This window comes from Haliotis cracherodii, unplaced genomic scaffold (assembly GCF_022045235.1).
Source record: "Haliotis cracherodii isolate W230 unplaced genomic scaffold, xgHalCrac1.p SCAF_9, whole genome shotgun sequence".
Lineage (NCBI taxonomy): Eukaryota > Metazoa > Mollusca > Gastropoda > Lepetellida > Haliotidae > Haliotis > Haliotis cracherodii.
This window is the reverse complement of record NW_027266343.1, coordinates 15,185,205-15,212,527: the sequence shown is the minus strand read 5'-3', so window position 1 is coordinate 15,212,527 and position 27,323 is coordinate 15,185,205.

Below are 27,323 nucleotides of genomic sequence, written 5' to 3'. Positions count from 1 at the left end.
TATCATTGTAATCCTCTCCCCATGGTTCCTCGAAGTTACAGATGTCAGGCATGGAACACGACTGCATCCTGAACGTTTCACTGGAATCCATGGTAAGGCGGTTTATCATTACTCCCATTGGTTGTATTTAATTACCTTTAAAACTGTTTTTCATAAGTTTTGGACAGTTTATTTTGTTTTTATGACATTATTTTTCTTATCCCATTTTTCTTTTTCTTTCTGTCCAAACCTTCAACTTTCCTTTCAAGGAATCAAGAATTTGATAAAAGAAAATTATCTTTTGTTGTCTTATACTTTGTTTTCATGGGTTTTTTCAAAATTGATTTTTGAAGTTTTGACATTGATTGCCCCGAGGAACGTAATTTCAAGCACAGTTATATATCTCTCCTTCCTTTATTTGAAACCGGGTTTGGATTTTGTTTATTCCCTTTTATTGGTACATTGTCTTCTTTGTACAAACTTTTTTGAGTTCCTCCAGTGTTCGAGCAGCAGCATACACGCAACAGTTAAAGTCATGCCAAGAACAGTCTGCATCGATGTGAGAGAAATAATGTCATTTAAGATATCAATTTGAATAATGGGAACTGATTGATTAAACCGTTTCTCAATTGGTAACAAATAGATTTGATTATACAATGACATAAACAAGATATACATCAGAAAACTCATTGACAGAAGAGGGGTCGGAATCAGGAGAGAACTCAAAATCTTCGAGGCGAACGTCAGCGATTTCAATTTGTGAGCCCATGTGTGTGTCATCAGTGACAACTCCATCACGTAATACACAATACGAACGTTCATTTGCAATTTCGGGTCAGCTACTGTCCCATCTCAAGTATGGTTCTTCATTGCGTTCTGTAACCCAGTGTTAACCAGTTTCAGGTGGTTTGCCCTAACTTGGTAATGTACGTTCGGATCAGTGGATTAAATCCTCCCTATCTTGGCCCACCACAGAGAGGCGTACATCATCGGGCCCTTCTTCTTATTATTATTATTAGTAGTAGTAGTAGTAGTATATACAGATAAATAATAATAAATGCAGCCAAGAGGGTTTGGGTGATCCTGACACAGTCAGGTTTGTTAGGCTCATCATCAGCTCGGGGCCCTTGCCCCCACAGCCCAGACAGCGAATGGGACTTCTCCCAGGAAGCACTGCCTAATCAAACCCACCCAGAACTTTTCGGTGAATGTTAAGACTCCCCTACACGGCAGCCTTCTGCATTACCCAGATTGTCAGAACGGCTGTATTCCTGGTAGCAAACACGGGTACTCTCCCAATGTCAGTCAACAGATTGGGAGGTACCAAACCTAAGGCACCGAGAACAATGGGCAGTCGGACAACTTGGTACTTGGCATGCAAGCGTGACATTTCGAAAGCGAGGTCCGCATATTTGCCATGTTTTTCCTTAATCTTGTCAATCAGGTTTGTTGGCATGGATACGTCTGAGGCCGTAAACGGGCCTATTCCAAAGAATTTTGTATTTTTTTCCATGACGCCCTCTACTTATTCAGGGTCGTACCAGGGATGGATCTCTGTGTCAAAACCACACGAATGGTGAAGACGGTAATAAAAGGATCGAACTACACCATCATGTCGCTTAAGAAACTGTGTTTGTGCCACAGCTTGGCATCCACTGACAATGTGTTGCACAGTGTCGTTTAATTAATTGCATAATCTACATTTCATACTTACATTTTGATACCAAATCACACATTGACGGTTTCGAGTGAGAAGTGACTGGTCCTAATGAGCAGCAGACAGAAAGCCTAAGTTTCTGTTTCACTTTTCATGCCAGACGACTTCATCCAAGCGAAGGACTCTGCAGGGTTGCTGATCTCAACACACTGCACATGAACACGATGCAGTGGTCGTTCAGAGAGTCTCTCCTTGAAAAGCTGAGTCTGGGTTGATTTCATATGGCACTTCGCTTGGTTGACACTCATTTCTGTACCGTCAAGCAGTACAGAACCATCAACAAAATCAACAATGACATTGAGATTATGTCTCACATCCTTGGCATGCCTTGTTTTTATCAGAGTCTTGACATGCTTCACAAGAGGATCATCAGGCAAATAAATGTGTGCATTATTATTATTAGTATTAGTATTATTATTGTTGTTGTTGTTGTTGTTGTTGCTGTTTTCGTTCGGATTTTCTCCTGTAAAAATTGTCAATATCTCAAACAAAACATGTAGGTAGATGGGTATTCTATCTTGTATTATGGACAAAAAGCATTTTTTAAGTATTTCCGACAGTACTTTAAATGTATAACTTGAAACGCGAGATAATAAATATGTGACGTATACCTAGATCAATGGTTTTGTACTGCTAAAGATGCATCTATTCATAGTTGTCTGTTGAAAAATACTAGTATTACTAACCAAAGACACCGTGAACTATAACTGAGAACATATATCTTTAGTTTCGTCTAGACTCTCAGCAATCACCTCCATGTAAGACTATTCGAGATCATAGAATTCACTGCAGACCACTAACCGTTTGATTTTTTGCCTTAGCTATAGACATCTAGTCTTTACTATCGGTCATCTTTATTAGTATTGGTCAGGTCAAAGTTCCAGTGTCCATGCAAGATGTATCCTTCAATGCAATACCGTATTGGTAAAACTCGAGAGGTTATCCTCATCCAAAGGGGGTTTATAGTATCACCAGAAAAATATGTTTCTACCGTATCCATAAAGCGACCAACACAGTGAGGTCGATTTTTTTAAAATCAGACTGACAAATTGCCTAGTAATCAGCGTCTTTGTATCACAGGGTATTCAGCCAGCCATGTGACGTTAAGATGTTGCCTGAAAGAGGAGCTTGATCGAGATGCAATCATTATCAATAGCCGCCGTCAAAATAAGACGCATGTCATCATACAGAGGAATATTTCATTGCACAGAATATCTACGAAACTTAGCAATTTTAAAGCTTTGAGCCGTTATTGTTAGTTTATAAGTTGTTAATAATGTAGGCACATTATATATGCTATGTCACCCTATTATCTAAACGCATTTAGGTCTAGATCTATGTCAACACAAGCCAGATCCAGGAAATTTCATTTAGGACCACCCTTGTGTTCATAACTCGAATAATCAAGTAGATTAAGCTCTCCTTAACTCTAAATGTGCAAATGGAATCGGAGAGGCCTTCAGAACATGTCGTCAATAAATCTATTGGTTTCGGTTTGTTTCCTTCCATTTTTCATCTCCACGGTCAATGGGGGAAACATTTTCCTCATTTGCCCTTGTCTGGTTATGACAAATGGAATCTTGCATTTTTGGGATGCATTGTGTAACAGTATGTCAAAGGTCTCGATCTTCTCCCTGACCTGAAACACCACCTGTCAAAGTTGAAAATACGCTTCTAAAGTCCAGCACTTGTTGACTAGCAATGTAGAAATACGCAATGAAAGTTTTGCACACATTTGATGCTGATAACCAAGGATTATAGCATAACTTGGCGACGCCACTCTTCACAGTGTCTTATGGTACTTTACTCTATTTTGTTACCGTGCCTCCAATGTTGTGCATCGGAACGTATAAACTCCTACCTTCATCGTGTTCGCAACTTGTATACTTGCGTGCCATTTTCGTTTATAAACTGTTCACATCTGTACCTTTTACATCCAGTGGAATATGTCACTGAGTGAGTATGGTTTTACGCAATATTCCAGAAATATCACGGCAGGGGACACCAGAAATGGGCTTCACACATTGTACCCATGTCGGGAATCGAACCCGGGTCTGCGGCGTGACAAGCGAACGCTTTAACCACTAGGCTACCCGACCGCCCCCAGTGGAATATGTTTCGGCAGATACTGAGGCTGATTATTCTCTGGCGTCCATGTATATATGGTGGATAAACAAAGCTTCTTTGACGCTTGCAATGTATGCATTTGCATTTGTCTGAGGCTTCGTTTTCAAACCCATCAAATTCATTAAAATCTTAGCATATGAAGAGTCCTTTGTTTAAATATACTGTTCTTCATCTCTGCGCTTCGGAACGGAATAATTGTTGGAAGAATCTATTTCATGTTGCAACAGTTCCCGCAGATATTCACGGTAAAATGAGAATGAAGGTTAATGTTGACTCAAACTACTTAGTCAGGACAAGACGTCCAAAATATCTCGTCAGAATTAAAAACGTCCCTATTATTGAGGCATTAGCGTTATACATTTCAGCAAATAGTATAAATTTGTCACATAAGCGCTTACTTGACAGACATTATTAGTTTCATGGAGTTTGAAGGACACGTGTCGCGACAAATTGCCTTCAGTAAAATCATAAAGACTGACCGAATTGTGTTTCACGCCACCATTATCAATATTCAAGCAATGTCACGGCTGAATTTCATAAAGAAGTAGGTTACTATTTTCCACTAATTGGGCTGTCCTTTACATTGATGCAGCTGGTTTACATACGTTGAAACCTTCATAGTCATGTGTTAGAAAAGTGTTCGTCGGTATCAACAGGACGTCACTGTCTGGACGAACAGGGTTTCAGTGTTCATGCCAGTACATAGTGATACGATAGGGCTCATTTGACCAGCCATTAGTGTTAAAGTTATGCATCCAGGGCTGTCCCTTGAAGAGTGAAACAGACAAACTGCAATAACAAAAGAAGGTTAATATACCAATGACAAACCTAACAAGACCTCGAATTTTAAGAGAACTGCTAGTTTGGAAAGAGGAACTGTTTGAAGCCTCAGACCAAGACTGCAATACAGATAGAACCAAGTCCAGTTCTCCAATGAACGATGTCACAAGACTGATGCAGGTTGCGACTGAAATGCCACCCAGGGATTAATGTCATTCATCCTTGGGAGGAGGGATTGTGAAAATTGAGTCATGTACTTGTATATCATCTGTCTGATTTTGTCAAATGGATGATATTCTACTCCATTTCAATATCCTGCGACACACATTCCAAGAACCTCCCCAAACCCTGACAAATCATGACAAATCCCGTCACTATAGGATTTACCTCCTGGACGTTTTGGAACAGATACATTGTCTCGCAATGGCTGAGCACACGGCTTGCAACGGAGTGTAAGGGCCATGGCCACATTTCCAAACATCCAGACCGGCCTGACCATATATATATATATATTCGTGATGAAACCTGGAACACGAGCTCGCAACATTTTTTTTTACTTCACCAATGACAAAATTAAACAGTATCTCTCGTTTTACCTGACTGAAGTCTAATCTCACGGTCACAAAAGAGATATGGACAGGTTAAGAAAACATATCAGTATTTCTTTGTCAAATGTAGAATCCCACATACAGATCCAGAACTTGATGTGGGTTCGCTTGTATGCCATTCAGGGAGGTTTATACTTGTATATCATGTGTGTGTCTTTGTGAATTGAATTAATGTATAATATTATACTCCATCTCACTATTCTGTAACACGCATTCCCAGAACCCACAACAAATTATGACAAATTCCCTAACTACCAGATTTACTTGACGTTTTGGAACAGATACATTGTCTGGCTTAGGCTGAGCAATGGCAAGCAAAGGCCATTGCCATACTTCCTTCCATTTGACCGACGTAGTATCTACAGTGAGCCAGATCCCAGTGTCCCTTCTCAACACTGATGATTTTCATTCAAATTACACCAAACCTCGCAGTTACGTACGACAACCCATTACTCGCCAATCTGTGTTATTTCTGGAGAAGCGATGCCTGGAAAAAGGGAAATTACATCCAGGCGAGATCTAACACGTTACGTGCTACAGTTAAGTTATGCACGGAAGACTATTTTAGTCGTAGTGTCCTTCTTGTGCCTATACAAACCTTATACTCAAGATGCAACTATGTTTGTTAAAGGAGACAGGGTTAAAGTATGTATTGCTCTAAATCCAATTTCAGTAGCAGATGTACGTAAAACGTACAACTCAAATCGACCAGTCTCAAGTTAACACTCGCTTGAATCTCTGGTGATATTTAACATTCTTGTGAGACCTTCATCCAGGCTTCCTTTAAAAGCCAAACTTGAAGCCTTGTATTTGAAGATAACATTAGTCTCGGTGATAGCAGGTATGTCAAGACGCAATATTTCAGACAAATGGCTATGTTTATGTCTTTACTGCGATCTATTAATATTACAACTGTTTCAACCATGACAGTTTTCATACGACACCATTATAAATTATGAACAAATCAGTCGACTAAAACTATCACGTAAAATATTTTGATACTCAACCAAAATTATTAGATAATCAGAAATTCGATCCTTCTTATAGGCAGCAATTTTACGCGGGATCAAAGAGTACCGAACCTAAAGGTCTCCAAGAAGAACGTTCCTGTTATTGAAAACGTTCATTCAAATACCTTTAATCAATCCTTCCTCTGATCTAATATGAGATCAAAAGTATACAAGTGTAGGCTATTTGTTGTGACAGGCTGAAGGCATGTACTATAGCCCTGGGTGCTAAATTTCATAATTTCACTTGCAGATGTCCATGATTGTGTATCATCTTCCTGTCGATACGTGTATACCGGTCGGGCGGTGGTCGTCATATGAATGTTTCTCACATAAAATGTTTTGTTACGTTCATTACTGGTTATTTTCCTGATGATTAAACCTTTAGTGCGTTGTTCATCAACAGCATCCAAATCTAGCTTCTTACGCTATCTCACGCACATATATCTCTGTGTTTAAAAGAGATGCTGACGTAGCTCTCGAATTGCACAGCAAGGCGTAATAGTGTAACGTCAAATACTAGATATGTCTGATCCCCAGCAATGGTAATGCCCTTCAAATATGCTCATACCAGGTATGTTATTATTAAACCGAGTATAAAAAGGAAGGTATATCATACATAAAACTAACCAATGCGACTATGCCCTGCAGTTAGGAGCATGTAACATGTCTCATCAATAACCTTGTCAGACTCTTCGTGACCATTGGGTCTACTGCATGTCGTCAAACGTTTGATCGTTTTCTTGTGGAAAGAGCATTCTCGCTGAGGCCTAAAATCTATTCTTTTCTTCAATCTTGTTTAGCAGTATGAGTCTGGTCACATTTCTGTTCATGGAGATGGGGTTTCCGAGCATCCCAGTAATCTGATCAGGCAAGTTAAATTAGATATTAGCAATACACATGCAAAGAATGATATATATTGACCAGGTAGAACTATGAGATTGTTATATAAATGTAAAGAAGGTGGTGCATTGGGCATGCAGATGTCATGTAGACTTAAAGGATTGAGCAATGAAGGTGATGGATGCATAGCACACAGAGTTGAACAATACTAACCAAAATGAGTTTATTCAAAATTTTCAGCAGCTTGGATTCGTGTGCTTACATACAACTGCAATAGAATCCAGGGACGTCGGCAGAATAACAAAAATCCAAGATGGCTTCCCTGGTCTAAATCTACAGTTAAAAAACCGCGCCAAATGGACACTAACTTGATAGACTGACTCAACGCAGAAAGTTCCTAATCTGCAATCATTCCGTTTATTTAAACACGGTCGTGTAACTTAATAAGCTTGTCATGAGTGTGTGTGTGTGTGTGTGTGTGTGTGTGTGTGTGTGTGTGTGTGTGTGTGTGTGTGTGTGTGTGTGAGGAATCGACCATGACTATTGTCCTGTGATCATTTGGCCACTGCAAGCATCATTGGAATTTAGTAATCTAATATTGCTTACGTTGTCATATTAGCACTATTCTGGTCAGTTTCATTTTGGTGTATTACAAATGAATACATAGAAAAAAAGTACCGCACTCAGCAATACGTATTGCCATATCATGTAAAACTACTTCCGAAACGACAGTCGCCGTTGTAACCTGTAATACATTTTAGAAGGTGGAGTATCAGGATGACTTAAGGAACTATAATATGTCTTACATGGAAGTGCACCTTTTAAGTGATAATGAGGAACTGTGAATTTCTTATACAGTAATTAATGTACTCCTTAAGTGATAATGAGACTCTATTTCTTGTTAAAGTGCTCACGCAAATACAGTTTGTAAGAGATTATTATTTAAGGTCACGGGTAATGATTAAATGTATGTCTGCTCACAAAACAGTGTCCACAGTCCTTGGAGTTTCTGATGGTACAGCAGAATAGATAGGACATGAAAAGTTTGCAGGCAGAGTTTCATTTTCTGTTCCAAATCCACATTGAACAGCCTGTCACTACCATCAATAAACATTAGTGACAGTGTCACAGAGCCAAACACAAAGGCATACACACTTGGGACTATACGGGACTCTGCTTTAAGCCATGATGATTGGATCAGTAACGTCTGCAAACTGGCATATTTTAATATCAGAAATATTTGCCTTCTCAGGAACGACACCAATTCACGTAGACAGAAACAAAAGGATCAAATCGCTTAAGGTACTGTGTTTGTGCCAAAACCGGGATTTCTCTGACAACTGTCTTTTTAAATGCATGACACAATCCAAATTCCATATGCTAGCTACCAACAAAAACTAAGGGAACTGATGGAATGATAGTGAAGGTGTAATGCCTGTAAAATTCATTTTGACTGTGTAAATCAGCATCTGGTGTGCCCACTATGTTGAGCGGTACATGTACGACACCTTGATGTCATACTGTTGATTGATTAACCTGCGCAAGGTTGCCCTTGAATGGTAACACCAGTTTTCATATATGGCTGCGAATCATTGGGATATGAAAATTTCGAAATCGTTGAGAAATTAAAACGTATTTTTTCGAAAAGGCATCAAAGAACAGTACCCCAAACTTCATGATGTATGGCGAATTTGGAAGAATGCCACTTCGTTTAATGTTTTTTTTAAGAGAAGGATAAACTCCTGGCATATAAAACAGCAACTTGTAATCAGAATATTTATAATTATGTTCCTCATGATTCAAAAGTAAATGACATAAGGATAAGAGGTTGGAAAGTATAACTAGCTTACTCAACTATTGCGGTTTATGTAACGTGATTGATCATCCTTAATCGTTACGACGAAGTGGCTCACAAACCGTATCGAAGATACTTTAAAGGACCAATTTCCTCAAGAATGGCGATGCAATATCACATCTGGTTCTGAAGGCAATCTATACAAGTATATCAAACCTGAATTCTCCTTAGAAAAATATTATAATAAGTTACCAAATACCAATAAATTGGCAAGTCAACAGCACGAAACACTTGCGAAATATATGTAAATTTACCTTCATCCTGACGTTAATTATTTCAACGTGCAATGTATGTATACAGTGTATTAAATTGATCTATGTATATATATCTAATGTATATATTGTTCTCTTGTACCACTGTGGGTGGTTTTGAGTGAATAAATGAATCGAATGTACAGATTAAAATAGAAAATGCAGCAAAGAGGGTTTGGGTGATCCTAGCACAGTCAGGCTGGTTAGGCTGATCATCTGCTCAGGGCCCTTGTCCCCTCTTCGCGCAGCCCTGACAGCGAATGGGACTTCTCCCAGGAAGCGCTGTCTAGTCAAACCCACCCATAACTTTCCGGAGAATATGAAGACTCCAAAACATAGCAGCCTTCAGCATCACTCAGATTGTCAGAGGGGCTGTATTTCTGGTAGCAAACCCGGGAATCTCCAAATATTAGTCAACAGACTGGGAGGTACCAAACCTAAGCCACACCGAGGACAACGGGGAGTCGGACAACTTGGTACTTGGCATGCAAGCGTGACATTTCGAAAGAGAGGTCTGCATATTTGCCATGTTTTCCCTGAATCTTGTCAATCACATTAGTGTCAAAAGAGACAGAAAATTCAATAATATAAGTGATTTCATTGGATTTATCAAAAAGAACAAGATCAGTTTTGTTGGCCAGGATACGTCTGAGGCTGAGAATTGGCCTATTCCAAAGAATCTTGTATTTATCATTTTCCATCACGCCCTCTACATATTCTGGGTCGTACCATGGATGGACCTCTGTCAAAACATCAAGTATAGTGAAAAATGTAGGAAAATGATCGAGCCACTCCATCATGTCGTTTAAGGTACTGTGTTTGTGCCAAAGCTTGGCATCCACTGACAATGTGTTGGACAGTCTCATTAAATTCATTGCATAATCTACATTTCATATTTACTTGTGGATGCCAAATCACCCATTGACGGTTTCGAGTTGGCAGTGACTGGTCCTGAGCAGCAAACAGAAAGCCTTCTGTTTCACGTTTGAGGCCAGCCGACTTCACCCAAGCTACACCTGTAAATCAAACTGTGATACCCTATTTGAGGGCACCCACCATTCACACAATTTGCATGAAAATGTAAGTATTTATTGCCTGACGCTGCAGAACAGTAGTCTTGCCATGCTTTTCCACACAGACTCATCAATTGTACAATTTCGACTTTATTTTAAGCTATATCATACGTTCATAGTTTTATTACGCCACCATGAAGTCCCTTCCTGTATTTCGATATGAGATCAAGAGCATATCAGTGTTGGTTATTTGTTGTGGCAGGGTTGGGGCATGTTTCTACAGTTCATAAATAGCCCTGGATGCTGAATAACATAATAACTTCACTGTTGATGTCCATGATAGTTTATCATCTTACCGTCGATACGTATATACCTGTCGGCTTGTGGTCCTCATATCTGTGATTCTCATATAAAATTATTTACTTGTATCACTAGGCATACTGCCAGCCCTGTGACGTCCATAGTGTTTCCTTGAAACAGGAGCTTCATTGAAATGATTCAATAGCCGCCCAATTAGTTGTTATCATACTGTGACATATTTTCAATTTCTTTACACGGAATGTCTTCAAAACTGTGTAATTTGAGAATCCGCAAAATGTCAGCAGTCGCACTGGTAACTTATTGAATTAATTACAAGTAACTGATAAGAACCGTTATGGTTAGTTTATAAGTTGTTAATAATGTAGGCGCATTTTGTACATCCTGTTTCAACCTATTATTTAAGCGTGTCATTCGAATTCAATGTCAACACAAGCTAGATCCATGTAATATCATTTGGGACCATCCATGTATTCAAATAGATTCACCTTTCCGAGGCAAGGGTGTTGAACTGACTAGAACTGGACTTTTATAGACAGTTAACGCCCTTGCCTCGGGAAGGTGACTCTACTACATTAATGTCAAAGTTGTACAATGTTACCTTCGTTTCTTCTTTCACACGTGCTTTGCAAATTGAATCGGCAATAAAGTTATTGGCTTCGGTCTGTTCTCTTCCATTCTTCATCTGCATTCCCTCATTTGTACAAGTTTGATTATGACAATGCAATTCAATTCTGCAATTATTTAGGATGCATTGTCCAACACGATGTTAACGACCTCGATCTTCTCCCTAAACTGAAACACTACCTGTCAAAGTTGGAAATACCCTAATGAAAATTCAGCACTTGTTGACAAGCAATATAGAAATACCCAATTTAAGTTATGCACACCTTTGATGCTGATAACCAAGGATTATAGCATAACTAGGAGACTCAACTCTGAACAGTGACTTAGGGTGCTTTCGTCCACTTTGCCTCCAATGTTGTGTATCTGAACGTACCAACCCCTACCGTCATCATGATCGCCAACTAATATACTTACGTGCTGTTTTCGTTTATATACTGCTCCAAAACCTTGCCTTTTACACCCAGTGGAATATGTTTCGGCAGATACTGAGGCTGATTATTCTATGTCGGCCATGTATTTTTGATAGATAGACAAATCCAAATTAACAAATTCATCAAAACCTCAGCATATGAAAAGTCCTTGGGTATTTTTTTTATATTTACTATTTGTCATCTCTATAATTTCGACTTCCATTCGCTGTTAAGTACATTGATTGTCACATCAATGAAGTCAAAAATTCGGAATCGCATTTGGTTTACAGTGAGACCAAATGACAATTAGGGAGAACATGGACGAGACGCCCTTAAGCTTTCTTCAGAATTGAAAACTTCCCGGTTATTGATGGAAAAAGTGGCTGTAGCGTTATACATTTCAATAAGTAGTATATGTGTGTTACATAAGAGCTTAAATGACAGACATTATTAGCTTCACGAAGTTTCTTGGGCACATTTGGCCTCAAGTTGCCTTCAATTGGGCTCCAATACAGATAACCCATGTTAAAAATACATACGACCACAACGAGGAGCGATGCCACAAACCTGATTCCGATTAAGCCTGTAGGGGAGATTATGAAAACTGAGTCATATACTTGTATATCATCTGTGCGAGTTTGTCAAATGGATGATATTCTACTCCATCTCATTATCTTGTGACACACATTCCCAGAACCTCCCCAATCCCTGACCGGTTATGACAAATCCCATCACTATAGGATTTACTTCCTGGACGTTTTGGAACGTATACATTGTCTTGCAATGGCTGAGCACACGCCTGCAACGGAGTGTAAAGGCCATGGCCATACTTCCAACTGACCGACAAATAATCTCCGAAGAGGCAGACTGCAGGCCCCAGCTGGACGGTAGATGGTCGTGATGAACTCCCCTGGAATTCCATCTGACACACAACTAGTTAATTCACCAATGAAGTATTTTCGCTGAGATCTAATGTCTGAGTCGCTATTCAGATATGCCCAAGTTTATAATACATATCAGAATTCTTTTGTCACATGTGGAATGCCACGTATAGATCCAGAACTTGGTGTGGGTTACGCTTGTATGCCATCCAGGTATCACACTTGCGTATCGTGTGTGTTTGTTTGTTGTGAATGTTGATTTACTTCCTTGACGTTTTGGAACAGATACATTGTCTGGCTAGGGTTAGACAATGGCTAGAAAAGGCCTTTGCCATATCTCAATTTGCCCAACGTATTATCCACAGTGTGCTGGATCCCAGTGTCCCACCTGAACACTAATGATTTTCATTCCTCCTACACTAAACCCCGCAGTTAGAGACGACAAACCATTGCTCGCCAATGTGTTGTATTTCTGGAGAAGGGATGATTGGAAAAAAGGAAACTATATCACATTAAACACACGCAAAGACTGCAGGAGAGACCCAACATGTTGCATAGTACCGTTATGTCACGCATGGAAGGCTATTTAAGCCAAACTGTCCTTCTTGTGCCTGTAATAGCCTTATACTCAAGTAGAAACTATGTTAGTAAAAGGACACTTATAGAATGTATTTTGCTCTCCATCTAAACTCGATAGCTGATCTTAGTGAAGTCTCATGACAGACACTCGCCTAAATCGCTGGTGATATTCAATATTCATATGAAACCTTTGTCCAAGTTTTCATGAAAAGCCAAAAAAGAAGCCATGTATTTGAAGTCTCAGTGATAACAATATTTCAGACATTGCGCTCTATTAACTGTTTCAATCATGTTTACGAGATACAAACAGCAGTTATGACCAAATCAGTCAGCTAAAACTATCTTTAACATTCTGAGATTGAACCATAAAAAACAGATTATCTATATTTTCCTGGACATACTATCCTTCTTAGAAGTTGTAACATAAAGCGGTATCAAAGAGAACAGAACCTAACAGTCCTCGAATCATTATGCTTCCAACAAGACCGCTCCTCTAATTTTTAGCTCACCCAAATATCTTGAATCAATCCTTCCTCTAATCTGATATTAGATCAAAAGTAGGATATTTGTTATGACAGGGCTAACGAATGCATCTTCAGTTAAACAAAAGCTGTGGATGCAAAATTACATAATAATCCCATTGCTGATGTCCATAATAGTGTATCCATCATCTGTCGGCATGTGGTACTCATTTGTGTGTTTCTCATATAAATTGTTTAGATGTGTGCGAACTTCCATGATATTACTGATTATTTTTCTGATGTTTTTAACCTTTGGTGCGTGGTTCTTCAAATACGTCCCAATTCTTACGCTATCTCACAAACACATCTCTATGTAAAAGAGATGTTGATGTACACATGTAGCTCACATCAAGGCGTAATTGTGTAAGATTGGTTGGTTGGTTTGTCGTTTGACGCGGCAATATTCAAGCTATATGTCAAGCGGTCTGTATGTAAAACATCGAGTCTGGACCAGACAATCCAGTGATTGATATCATGAGCATCGATCCACTCAATTGGAATCGATGACATGCATCAACCAAGTCAGCGAGCCTGACCACCCGATCACGTTAGTCGCCTTTTACGACAAGCATAGTCGTCTTTTACAGCAAGCATGGGTTGCCGAAGACCTAGTATTCTAACCCGCATCTTCACGGATTCATTGTGTAACTTGAAAAAATAGATATGTCCACTCCCTTGAATACATTGAACCATTATGCCGGATGCAATCGTGATGTTCTTCATATCTGTTCATGTCATTTTTATACCGATTACAAAGAAGATATATCATTAATGATAAGTTACTAGGTGGCCAAAGTTGCCATGCCCTTCAGTTAGGAACATGCAGAATATCTCATCAGCAGCCTTGTATAACACTTCATGATCATTGGATCTTATGCATGTCGCCAAACGTTTGATGGTTTTCGCATAGAATGAGCTTTCTACCTTATGCCTGAAATCTATCCTTTTCATGAGTCATGTTCAGCAGTATGAGTTTGGTCACGGTTCTGTTGAGGGAGATGGGCTTTTGAAGCATCTCAATATTGTGATCAGGCACGTTAGATTAGCTAATGGCAGTACACATGTAACGACTGTGAGATGCACCAGACTACGAGACTGAGTAATATAAATGTAAAGGCATCGGGTGGTCAGGCTCAGCGAGTCTGACATGGTTGATGCATGTCATCGATCCCAATTGCGTGGATCGATGCTCATTTTGTCAATCACTGGATTGTCTGGTCCAGACTCGATTACTTACAGACCGCCGTCATATAGCTGGAATATTGCTGAGTGCGGCGTTAAACAACAAACAACGAATATCATAAGGAAGATTAAGTTGGAACATTATCGCTTCCCCTGATGTGATATTTACTTTGGTAACATAATTAAAAAGAAATGTAAAAGAATCAATAAATACCAAGCATTATACAGTAAACTACGGTTATAACGAACACGTTTATAACGAACTGACGGTTACAACGAACTAACTTTTTAGTCCCGACTATTTGCTGTAGTTTTGCTGTATATAAGCTTATCACGAATTACGGTTATAACGAACTAAAATAAGTAGTCCCTTTGAGTTCGTTATAACCGTAGTTTACTTACATGGTTGCTCTTTCCACACATTGACTGCTAACGCCACATTGCCACACACACGTGCTTTGTTAACGCGTTTGAAATGGAAAGAGACGGAAACCAAGCAGTGCCCATTAAGACAAATAACTAGCACTCGCAAGCATTCCGCGGAGACCTAATACATGAAGGCTGGAAAAGGACGAATGGTCTGTGCAGCCAGACTCTGTGTGTGTTAGAGTGTTCGAATCGAGCATGACTATTATTGTCCTAAGATAAACTATCATTCGGCCACTGTAAGCGACGTGCATGTATGTGTGTGTGGCTGCTTGTACTTGTCCGGACTGATGCCGATTTATAGTGCTAGCTCACTGAGATACCATACCGCAGTTGAACATGAATACCCCACTCAGACACAGTATACTGACTCCGAGCCGACCAGTCCTTGTTTTAGCCCCTTAATGCCGAACGCCAGACAGGGTAACAACAAGTACCATGTTTTAACGTCTTTTGGTATGACGCGGTCGGGGATCGAACCCCAGGCCTTCCGCTCGCCGGGCGGACGCTCTACCATTTGAACACGGAGGCCGTCGCTGATTTATGGAACCTGAGGACAAATTGTTATTATTTTCGGGAACCTTAAATTTCTTTTCAATAAACGCCACAGGCCTTCCTCTCTCCCCAATAATGAATCCTATATACCAGAGGAACAGTTGCGTTCTTCAACCAATGCAGTGACGTCTTTTACAAATAGTTGACGTGAAAGCGAAGCCATACGAAGCCAACCGGGTCACCTGAGAGACACACAAACTGAAATCTATTTAAAAATATACCGTCTAATAAAATATATAAAATATCCATTAATGATACTTTCTCGTAAAATACAACATTTGTGTTACTCGTAAAAATGGTTGGTCATTTTGTTTGTGAGTTGATATTCGAGATTTGATGTATAGAAAGGAAAGGACATTGGTATCATAATACTAGAAGAACTCAATGATTAAGTCAATAGTGACTCATTATCATCTGATCGGTGAATCGGCTGACAATCTCCATCAGTCCGTTCCTTCATCATCTAGGTATGAGTAGATTTAAATGTGCAATTATGAAACTGATATCTCAGCTATTTGCGGACCGGTCTGTCTAGAGTACGATAGCGAATACAGTATTACGCATAGGCATCGTCTCGTTGCAAGTGAGGACTTTGAATGATCTTTGTGATCTTCCAGAAATAACTTGTCATCAGCGATTAACACGAAACAACAATATTATGTACAAACATATTACTCAGTTAATACGGTACTCGTTCATATTCGCCTTTCCTGAAGTACACTCTGCATGCGGTGGGGTTCATAAGGAACTTTAAATGGACATGACTAATTGAATAAAAAAACATTACTGATAGCACTTAAACATATTATGATCGTAATTCTGCCGAGTATTAAACCTTGTTTTTTCGAACGTAGTGGGGGTATGGGTGGCTCTGTCATCTAAGGCGTCGCGATTCGCTGTGCAGAGTTGCGTCCCTTGGGCAAACCAGAAACCTTTGGTTGTGGGTTAGAATCCCGGTTCGCCCCGATTATGTTACTAGGTTTGTCAGCACCATACCCGTGCTCGTGGGTTTCACCGAAGTGGTAAACGTCTGAGACCTACATCACTTCGGGCTTTCCTCCAACGTTAAGCTGACACGCCGTGACAAATGCAATACTTTTTAAAGAGGCGTTAAACCCAATTCACTCACTCACTCCGAACGTTGTTTAAGACCGAGACGACTGAGCTCTTCATTTTCTGTTTCAAATCCATATTGTGCAGTCTGTCTCTGTCGTCATTAAACTCTCATGGAGCCAAGCACAAAGGCACACAATCTTCTGGTTACACGGAATTCTTTAAGTCGGAACACTTTCAGTCTTGAGGTTCACATCAGTAATATATGCAAACTGGAATATTTCAAGTATCAGCAATATTGGCCTTATCAGCAAATAAAATCACGGGTGGCTCCACGTATCATTCATGCTGTTCATTCAGGCATTAATGATTTCTCGCCTGGGCTATTGCAAGCTTTTTTATATTGGTGTCAGAACCACAAGCATGGCGAAGACGTTAATAACAGGAACGAGTTTCTAAAGATACTGTTTTATATCCACTAACACTGCTCACTGCATATAAACTCGAAGGTGTGGTCGTTCAGAGAGCTTTAGCCTTAGTTTGTGCCGATTTGATATGGTACTTTGATTCGTTTTCGGAGAATGTGAAGACTCCCCAACACTGCAGCCTTCTGCATAACCCAGATTGTCAGAAAGGTTGTATTCTGGGTAGCAAACACGGGTACACTCCAAATGTCATTCCAGAGATTGGGGAGTACCAAACCTAAGGCATCGAGGACAATGGGGGGAGTCGGACAACTTGGTACTTGGAATGCAAGCGTGACATTTCGAAAGCGAGGTCTGCATATTTGCCATGTTTTTCCTGAATCTTGTCAATCACATTAGTGTCAAAAGGGAACGAAAATTCAATAACATAAGTGATTTCATTGGATTTATCATAAAGGACAAGATCAGGTTTGTTGGCCAGGATATGTCCAAAGAGTTTTGTATTGATCATTTTCCATGTCGCCCTGGGCCAAAACCACAAACATGGCGACGAAGGTAATAAAATGATCGAGCAACACCATCATGTCGTTAAGGTACTGTGTTTGTGCCAAACCTGGGCATCCCCTAACAATGTGCTGGACAGTCCCATTAAATACATCTTTTTGCGGGGCGGTCGGGTAGCCTAGTGGTTAAGGCGTTCGATCGTCGCGACGAAGACCCGGGTTCGATTCCCGACATGGGTACAATGTGTGAAGCTCACTCACATTTGTTTGCATTATCTACATTTCATATTTACAGTTTGATGCAAAATCACACAGTGACGGCTTCGAGTGGGAAATGACTGGTCTTAAACAGCAAACAAAAACCCTTCGGTTTTTCACTTTTCAGACCATCCGACTCCATCCAAGCGAAGGGCACTGTTCATCGTCTTAACACACTGCACATTAACGCGATGCAGTGGTCGTTCAGAAAGCCTCTCCCTGAGTCTGGGCCGATTTGATATGGCATAAATCTGTTTTTATTCTGGAGCATATTCGAATATTTTAGGACCTCCGTGATGTGACAGGTTTATTAACAGATGCAGTGTCGTTGGCTTCTTTCAGAGAAAATATTGTGTTTTGAAGCTCTTATTGAAAATTTAATCTGTCTCAAACGAAATCTCCACTCAATCTCTCCGAATATTTAATGGGTGGTCCCTTGGTAGGAAGCGGGATGGTTATTCAAGGTCGTGTGAGGCAAGGTGTTTGTAGTAACCGTTATAGACATCAATAATACTGTTGGCAACCCAAACCCAAACCATGGAACACCATTGAACCGATCCCCATTCCGACCCAGCCGCCTCCGTGGTCTAGTGGTAGAGCGTCCGCCCGGAGAGCGGAATGCCCGGGGTTCGATCCCTGGCCGCGTCATATCAAACGACGTTAAAAGATGGTACTTGTTGTTATCCTGTCTGGCGCTCGGCATTAAGGGGCTAAAACAAGGACTGGTCGGCTCGGAGTCAGTATACTGTGTCTGAGTTGGGTATTCATGTTAAACTGTGGCATGGTATCTCAGTGAGCTAGCACTATAAATCGGCATCAGTCCGGACTAGTGCAAACAACAAACACAGACACACATACGTGCATGCACGTCGCTATAAAAGTGCAAAAATCTTGAACGCGACGCGACGGCTCTTCGGCAAGACGAGCGAACTCTTTAGCCACTAGGCTACTCGATCGCCGCAATTACGAAACAGAGTTGTCGTAATTACGCCACAGTTTAGTCGTAGTAACAACTTAAACCATTGACTTTAAATCACAAAACAATCCTTTTTAAATCAGATCTTCTTTGCCGATTTGATACTTCTTTCCATCAAGATCTGACATACCTCCAACACGAGGTCACGCCAGTTGTACCCAGAGTGAATCTTCGTCGTCCAATCAAAATGAAGTGTAAATTTGGAGCCAATGAGATGTAAGCTTCCAGAGTCGGCATTATTGTCAAATGACGTCTACAGCTCTATACGGCTAGATTTAGGTATAGGAAACAAACATATGTAAACATGTTTATACTCTGTTCAGAACTGCCCCTTTACCTTCGTTTACCAGATAGAGAAGTCAGATATGCTGTTTCGAATACTTCGCTGGCTCGCACCGAAATAAAGAACCATCCATGCTGATTGGTTCATTTTTAGTTTAACGCTGCACTAAATAATATCCAAGCTGTATGACGACGGCCTGGAAATAATTGAATCTGGACAAGACAATCCAGTGTCGGGTCGGTATACTATGAGACGCCAACAACCAAGTCATCGAGTCTGTATACCCGATGCATTGAGTCTTAAGGCCTGCGCATTCTTCTGGGGACCTGTTCCAACCTTCTTCTGCTGATTGCCTGATAAATGTAAAAGACAAGCCATAATCAAAAGACATCTCTTAATTGTACGATTCCGACTATATCATTAGCAAGACACATGTTTATGAATCACTATCAAAAGGTGATGAAACCATGTGTTCGCGAAAAGGTGAGCGAATCACGCAAGTAAATTGTTCACCTGAAAAAAAACTGCCCCTTACATCTTGTGAGATGTAGACAACAAAAGGCCGCAGCTGTTGGAATATTGCTCGACAAAAAGGGAAAGCTGACTGTCGGAAAGTTGAAGTCATCCCTCTTGTCCTACAGTCTTTGAGCATGGATCTAAGCATGAAACAGACGAGGCGGTTTCCGCTAGATGTTATATATGAGGAAGTCCGGCATCTCTTATTGTTTTCAGATGACATTTGCTTTCACTTTTGACAAAGTGTCCTGAACCTTTGAGACGTGAATGTATCTACGGCCATCTTGTTTATGGTCACAAAGTTGTAAAATCAACTGGTTTGACATTATTGAGTTAGAACGATAGGACTGTGTCCACACATCTGAAACCTTAAATGCAATTCTTGAAAAAATTACATTGTTGCAAAGTAAAGAAACACTTTTACAAAATATCCAGGCTCATAGTTTGAAATAAAAATATATCAGCTGAATAAATGTGTAATCTCAATACAAAATCCCAGCTCCCCTACCTACTACAATATCAAACTGTCGGTCCTAAATCCTTAAAGCATGTTCCTCATTTTCAAACATTTACTACAGAATATGTAAATTATATCATCGTCAGATTCAAGTCTGACGTTTACTTTAATGGTACATAAGTACGGCCTCTGGGTCCAAACATCTGGCGGTATACACAGTTTGCACTTCCATCCATTACCCGTACCTTGAGTATAATATGGTTGCCCAGTTTACACACAATGTACATAGACATGTGTGATGAGATTGATCCTCACATCCCATGGAGGTATCTTATACCATACAACAGAGGCATGTACAGTCGAATTAACATAACAATCTTCACAGAAAGCATTGCAAAATATCTTCAGATTTGTATTACCCTTACATTGTGTGTAACAGCGCCATGGAACTTGACTATGGTGAATGCTCAATAACGTATTCCACACACCTTGGAAACGACAAAGGGGCTGCAACGGGAACGACTGAAGAGGAACACAGGGCGCCGTGACACGACTACAGCAGCCACATCAATCACATGGAAATTACGGAACTGAAATGAACTGAAACACTAAGACGACAGTTGAAAATGAGTAATGTCTTTGCATGCGGTTGAAGCTATATGAGGGTACTTACAGCCCGAGGAGTAACTTAAAGGTAGCAATTTATTTCCTATACTTGACAATGACTCTGCATCAACGATGAACTGAGAATATTTAGTGGCGAAATATAACTAATGAAGAAAGATATCCAGCTGATAACGCAATATCAAAGGATCCTAGATGTCGTCATAAAAGAAGTCCATTAATGTCGAACAAGATAGCATCACATGGACTGAGTTCCTTGATAAACATCAATACATCAATATGAAAAAAATAATTACTCTTCAAAGGAGAGTTTGTTGATGAAGTTAATGATGTGTCAAGGATGATGATAAAGGCTTCGTTATGAAGAGCTGATTCTAATGCCCACGTTACCAAATTACTGACATTAATGTTCTTTCAACTGGGTAACTAAAGATTTTATCGCAAAGGTAATTAATTACGATGAACGATTAAGACAATAAAACTGCTGATCCATACTGGATAGCGTTGATATGATTTATGCAAATAGAGTTTAGTCACCTGCATGTACAATACTTGACACGGTGGATATATATCACTGGTCCTGTGATTGGTATCGACTTAGTACCAAGTTAGATGTTCCATAAACGTCCTCTCATAGCAACATCATGATTTATATGTGACATATACCTAACATATATGCATTTTATATGTACACTATTTCTTTGATAATTTTCACAGGCTTTATGGACAATGTAAACTGCTTAAAATGTCCAGAAAGTGGTGATTTACACTAGGAAGCCTCTCCGACCGTCGCATCTAACTGTTAATTGGGAGATTTCCAGACATGACGGTTTGGATAATAGGCCATATAAGGGTTTTAGTTTTCGGCGCTGCAGTAAAGCTCCACTTAAAGCACTCAGATTAAGTGTGAAGTGTTCACTGGAGCGATGGAGTTAAGGATATGAAACGTGAACAGGGAAGGTTCATGGATGGCTTGTTATATTTCATAACCCAGACAGATATTATGGTTTCAATATTCAATTATTCCCTGAACATTAATTGCCTAATCAACCACCTCATCCACTACGTCATCCCATCGCCCTTAACTAGATTAAATAATAGGTAAATAAAAGAAGATTGGTTTGATAAAGTGGATATGGAGGTCACTAGCGCGGCTGGGATGCAACTCGGCACTAGCCCAACAACCTGAGTGAATTTGTTTCATGTTAAAGACATTCTAAGGCCGAGACGAATTTCATGCTTTTGAGGTTCTGGTGAGGTGAACTGGAGTTTAACGCGTCCCAGAATATTGCACTCATATAGCGACGTCCATGCACGTGTGTGTATGCTGCTTGTTTTAATGTGGACGAACGCCGATTTTATGGTGCTAGCCCACTCAGATACCATGCTGCATTTTAACATGATTACTCCACACGGACACTCCGCGCCGAACAGTCCTTGTTTTAGACCCTAAAGGTCGGGAGTCAGGCAGGGTAACAACAAGTACCTTTTTTCAACGTCTCTTGGTATGACGCGGCCAGAGCTCGAAACCTCGACCTTGCGCTCGGCATTCTATTGAATGTTGTTGTGTGTAATATTATTCGGGTGGTAAATGTTAAATCTAAATGTTAAGGCTAAAAATTAACTATAAATGTAAATTTTGCATCTCAAATTACTGTACAATTTTGCAATCATCATGTTTCACAGTAACCATGTCGTTGACGAAATCTGTCTTTTTACTCTGTATTTTTTAATCATGTAGAGAGATGCAACAAATAATGCCCCAAAGCTTCGACGTTTTTCATTTTTCCTGTGCCCTTCACTAATGATATTTCTATGTGATGATAACGTACAGCGTGGTATTCAGTTGAGTTTGTGAAACCTCTTCTGACATTTCTGGTTTGAAGTCGGCCGCGTCTGACATTTTTAGAGTCGGTTAACACAAATGCAGCTATATATACTAACGGAAAAAGGTAGCCGTGTTTCATATAAAGTGGTGTAAATGTTATGTTAAAGGTCGATTTGTCAATTTCTCTGAATATCTGCTTTAAACAGACGAGGACGAACCTCTAAGTGTATCCCTTGTGATGAAAGATTCACCGTTTAGCATATATTTCATGGCTGTGCGTACATTGCAATTTCAAGGAATTCAAATTATCAAACCGTAAATCTGAAAATTATCGTTACCCGTGTAAGCGGGCCTCACATCTTGAGTTACATTTGTAACTTGGTCTGTATGATAAATTATTAATATGAATGTGAATAATTCATTAGTTGTTTTTATATTTGGTGTAATGTTTTCATCAACAAGGAATGTAGAAGTTTCTGTCCAGGAGGTTAAAGTACCGTAACATGATTGTTCCGTATGTCAACAAAAGCTTGGCCCAACTGATCATGAGCTAGCGTTACCGAATGATTCTGGTTCTATCGTAGGAAACCTCAGGAAACAGCCGGCTCAGTGAACCAGTTGCATACGGTTCTTCCATTAACTAGTCTCAACCCAGGACCTTAGGCAAACCAGAAACCTACGATTGTGGGTTCGAATCCCGGTTCGGCCCGATTATGTTTCTAGGTTTGTCAGCACCATACCCGTGCTCGTGGGTTTCACAGAAGAGGTAAACTTCTTGGTCCTGCATCACTTCGGGCCTTCCTCCCACATTAAGCTGACACGACGTAATATAACTGGAATAATGTTAAAAGCGGCGTTTAACCCAACTCACACACATTCAACCCAGGAATTGTCTGAGGTGTTAATTTGGCAGTTCAGTATCGATTCCACAGTTGCACCAACCGAATATGGTTGACGTAAAGTTTTTGAACGACTGGCTAATGGCAACTCTTGAGTGTTGCCCTGCTGTAGATTACGACTCCATAGAGATGATATTGTGTTTCGATGATCATTCGATGTCTGGTAACTTCGTTTTGCGCCACTCCTGTTTGCAGCATACCCACGTCGTGAAGACGTGGATTTGCCACGAGCCGCGGGTTTACGTAAGTGTTATTTACGATTAAACAAAAGTGTGTTAATGTGCAGTTGATAGCTAAACAACCATTGTGTTCTGGTCACATTAAAAACGGGCGTGAGTATCATGTCCCCAGCAATCATCCAAATGTCATCATAAATATATATATTTTGTGGACTTTATGTAAAGCACAGTTAATTTCCCAGGTGCACCTGCTGGTTCAACATATGAGGGACGTCCTAGTCCTAGGAGCACCTGCTGGTTCAACATATGAGGGACGTCCTAGTCCAAGGATCACCAACTGGCTTCACGTTTAAGTGACGTTCGTGTCCTAGGAGCACCTGCTGGTTCCACAGATGAGGGACGTCCTAGTCCTAGGAGCACCTATTGCTTCACGGTTAAGTGACGTTCGTGTCCTAGGAGCACCTGCTGGTTCCACAGATGAGGGACGCCCATGTCCTAGGAGCACCTGCTGGTTCCACAGATGAGGGACACCTTTGTCCTAGGATCACCTTCAGGTTCCCCGGCTAAGTGACGTTCATGTCCTGCTTGCTGATTTCGAGGCATAGCAAACATGCCTGTTACACAACAGTCTACTGGGTGGGGATTTTACTCATGTTTCAATCTTCATGAGAACGTAAGAGAAACCGATGAGTGGGTGAGTGGGTGAAGGGGTGGGTGAGGGACGAAGGGAGTGAGAGTAGGAGGATGTGAGGGAAGGAGTGAGTGAGAGTAGGAGTGAGTGAGTGAGGAAAGGAAAGAGTGAGGGTGCAAATCGTTTCCTGGGTAGTGTTAGGCCACAAGCCTTGCCTCGCTTAAGGATTCCACACAACGATCAGTCATGAGAAAGGGTTCTCCTGTCCTACAGTTGATAATTTCATTTCTGTAATTATTCTGATAATTATTTCATTACCATATGTGGCATTATCGTAATCGGGTTAAATTTCTTGATAAAAATTATCACCATTCCATGCACTATAACTATATTTTTACATCCTGGATTTGTTATAAAACTTTGATCAGCAAGGAAAAAATAATATGAAGTTTGATGAATGACCGACTTCGTTGCAGCCAGGGGCTAACTTCTTGGACCCAAATGTCTCTCTCCGCCAAACAGTGTTGGTGTCATGGCGTTGGTGATATCTCTGAGTGCCAAGCCAACTGGGCGCCGCAGGGTGCTCGCACTGGGAAGATGAGAAAGACAAACTATTATGTATCCTGACACTAGAGTTATAATGTAACAGAACGCTCTTGGCCTGGATTAATTCCGTATCATTCAGATACATTTATTTTCACTGTAGAAATATTAACTTTCAAAGATATTTCAAAATACCTGGAGAAAGTACGCAAGATTAGCAGGAACGTCTTCAGTACATTGCATGTTACAGGGCTACCTTCAGTAAATTACATGTGGCAAGGCTACATTGAGCACATTACAAGTCGCAGGGATACATTGAGTACATCTAGCAGGGCTACATTCAGTACATAACATGTAGCAGGGCTACATTCAGTACATTACATGTAGCAAGGCTACATTCAGTACATTACATGTAGCAAGACTACATTCAGTACATTACATGTAGCAAGACTACATTCAGTACAATACATCTAGCAGGGCTACATCTAGTACATTACATGTAGCAAGGCTACATTCAGTACATTACATGTAGCAGGGATATATTGAGTACATTACATGTAGCAAGGCTACATTCAGTACATTACATGTAGCAAGACTACATTCAGTACAATACATCTAGCAGGGCTACATTTAGTACATTACATGTAGCAAGGCTACATTCAGTACATTACATGTAGCAGGGATATATTGAGTACATTACATGTAGCAAGGCTACATTCAGTACATTACATGTAGCAAGACTACATTCAGTACAATACATCTAGCAGGGCTACATTTAGTACATTACATGTAGCAAGACTACATTCAGTACATTACATGTAGCAGGGATATATTGAGTACATTACATGTAGCAGGATATATTGAGTACATTACATGTAGCAGGGCTACATTCAGTACATTACATGTAGCAAGAGTACGTTCAGTACAATACATCTAGCAGGGCTACATTTAGTACATTACATGTAGCAAGACTACATTCAGTACATTACATGTAACAAGACTACGTTCAGTACAATACGTCTAGCAGCGCTACATTCAGAACATTAAATGTAGCAGCGCTACATTCAGTACGTTACATGTAGCAAGGCTATATTCAGTACATTACATGTAGCAAGGCTACATTCAGTACATTACATGTAGCAAGGCTATATTCAGTACATCCTATGTAACAAGACTACATTCAGTTCATTACATGTAACAAGGCTACGTTCAGTACATTACATGTAGCAAGGCTACATTCAGTACAATACATCTAGCAGCGCTACATTCAGTACACGTACATGTTCGTGACGAGCGAACCACCAGGCTACCGCACTCCCACGTTATCAACCAAATTGTGAGTGTGTGTTGTTTTATGCCGATTTTAGCAATATTCCAGCAATATCACGGCAGGGGACACAAGAAATGGGCTTCCCACATTGCACCAATGTGAACAATCGAACACGGGTTTTCGGCCTGAAGAGCGAACACTTTAACCATTAGGCTACCCCACTGCCCCTATCAACCAAGTAACCGAGCCTGACCAACCGATTCAATCAGTCGCCTTCTGCAAGTACGGTTTCCTTCGGGGCCAGTTTTAACCCAGAGCCCAGACGGGGTGTAGTTGTTACTGACAAAACCACACACCATCGCTTGTGGCAAATCCTATTCAAAGAGGACTAATTAATTATCGATAATACTACAAAGATAACATATGTGTCGAACTCCCTCCTCTATAGTCTGGAATAAACTCCATCAGAGGAACGTTCGCTGGTTTCCCAAGGAAGCCACCACCATCATTACCACCATCAGACGCTGTGTCAACACTGAACACCGCTTTCAGTCAAGAGATATTTCGTTTGATGGACTCATTACTCTTTGCTTGTAATTGTTACAACTACGTGTTTCGCCAGGGAATAATGCACAATACATTTACTTTCTGTTTGATGAATAATGGTTCTTGAAGCTCCTTGTAATATACAAGACCTCCTGGTTGCATGCTGATATAGGTCCGATACGGTAATATCGATTTGAAATTACAACTGACAAGGAAGGTTTCCTTTTGTCTGAGAATATAATTTACGAGATATAATTTGAAATAATATACTGTACGTTATACATAACTGTTTATTCATTGCGCCGAGCTGGTATGCTACATTTTGGTAAAGTCATTTCGCTTCATGCTGTTTTTGATCAATCACCCAATATGTTTCTGTCTCAAGTCGAGTTGGTTTCAGAATTGACGAAAATTGCCCCGAAAATAGCAGTCTTCCAAGCCATGTTATACGAAAAATCCAATAGATAATACCGAGGTTAACGGATAGTCGAATGCCTCCAAGGATATACCATTGGAGTTGGATCGATTGTATCGGAATCCGATCTTCGCCTGTGTCTCATCAAGACAATTTGTAACTGGACAGATTGTGAGTTTGATAAAGCATATGAAATGAGGTTGACATCGATGGCTTGTTAACCCGAGGATAACACGTC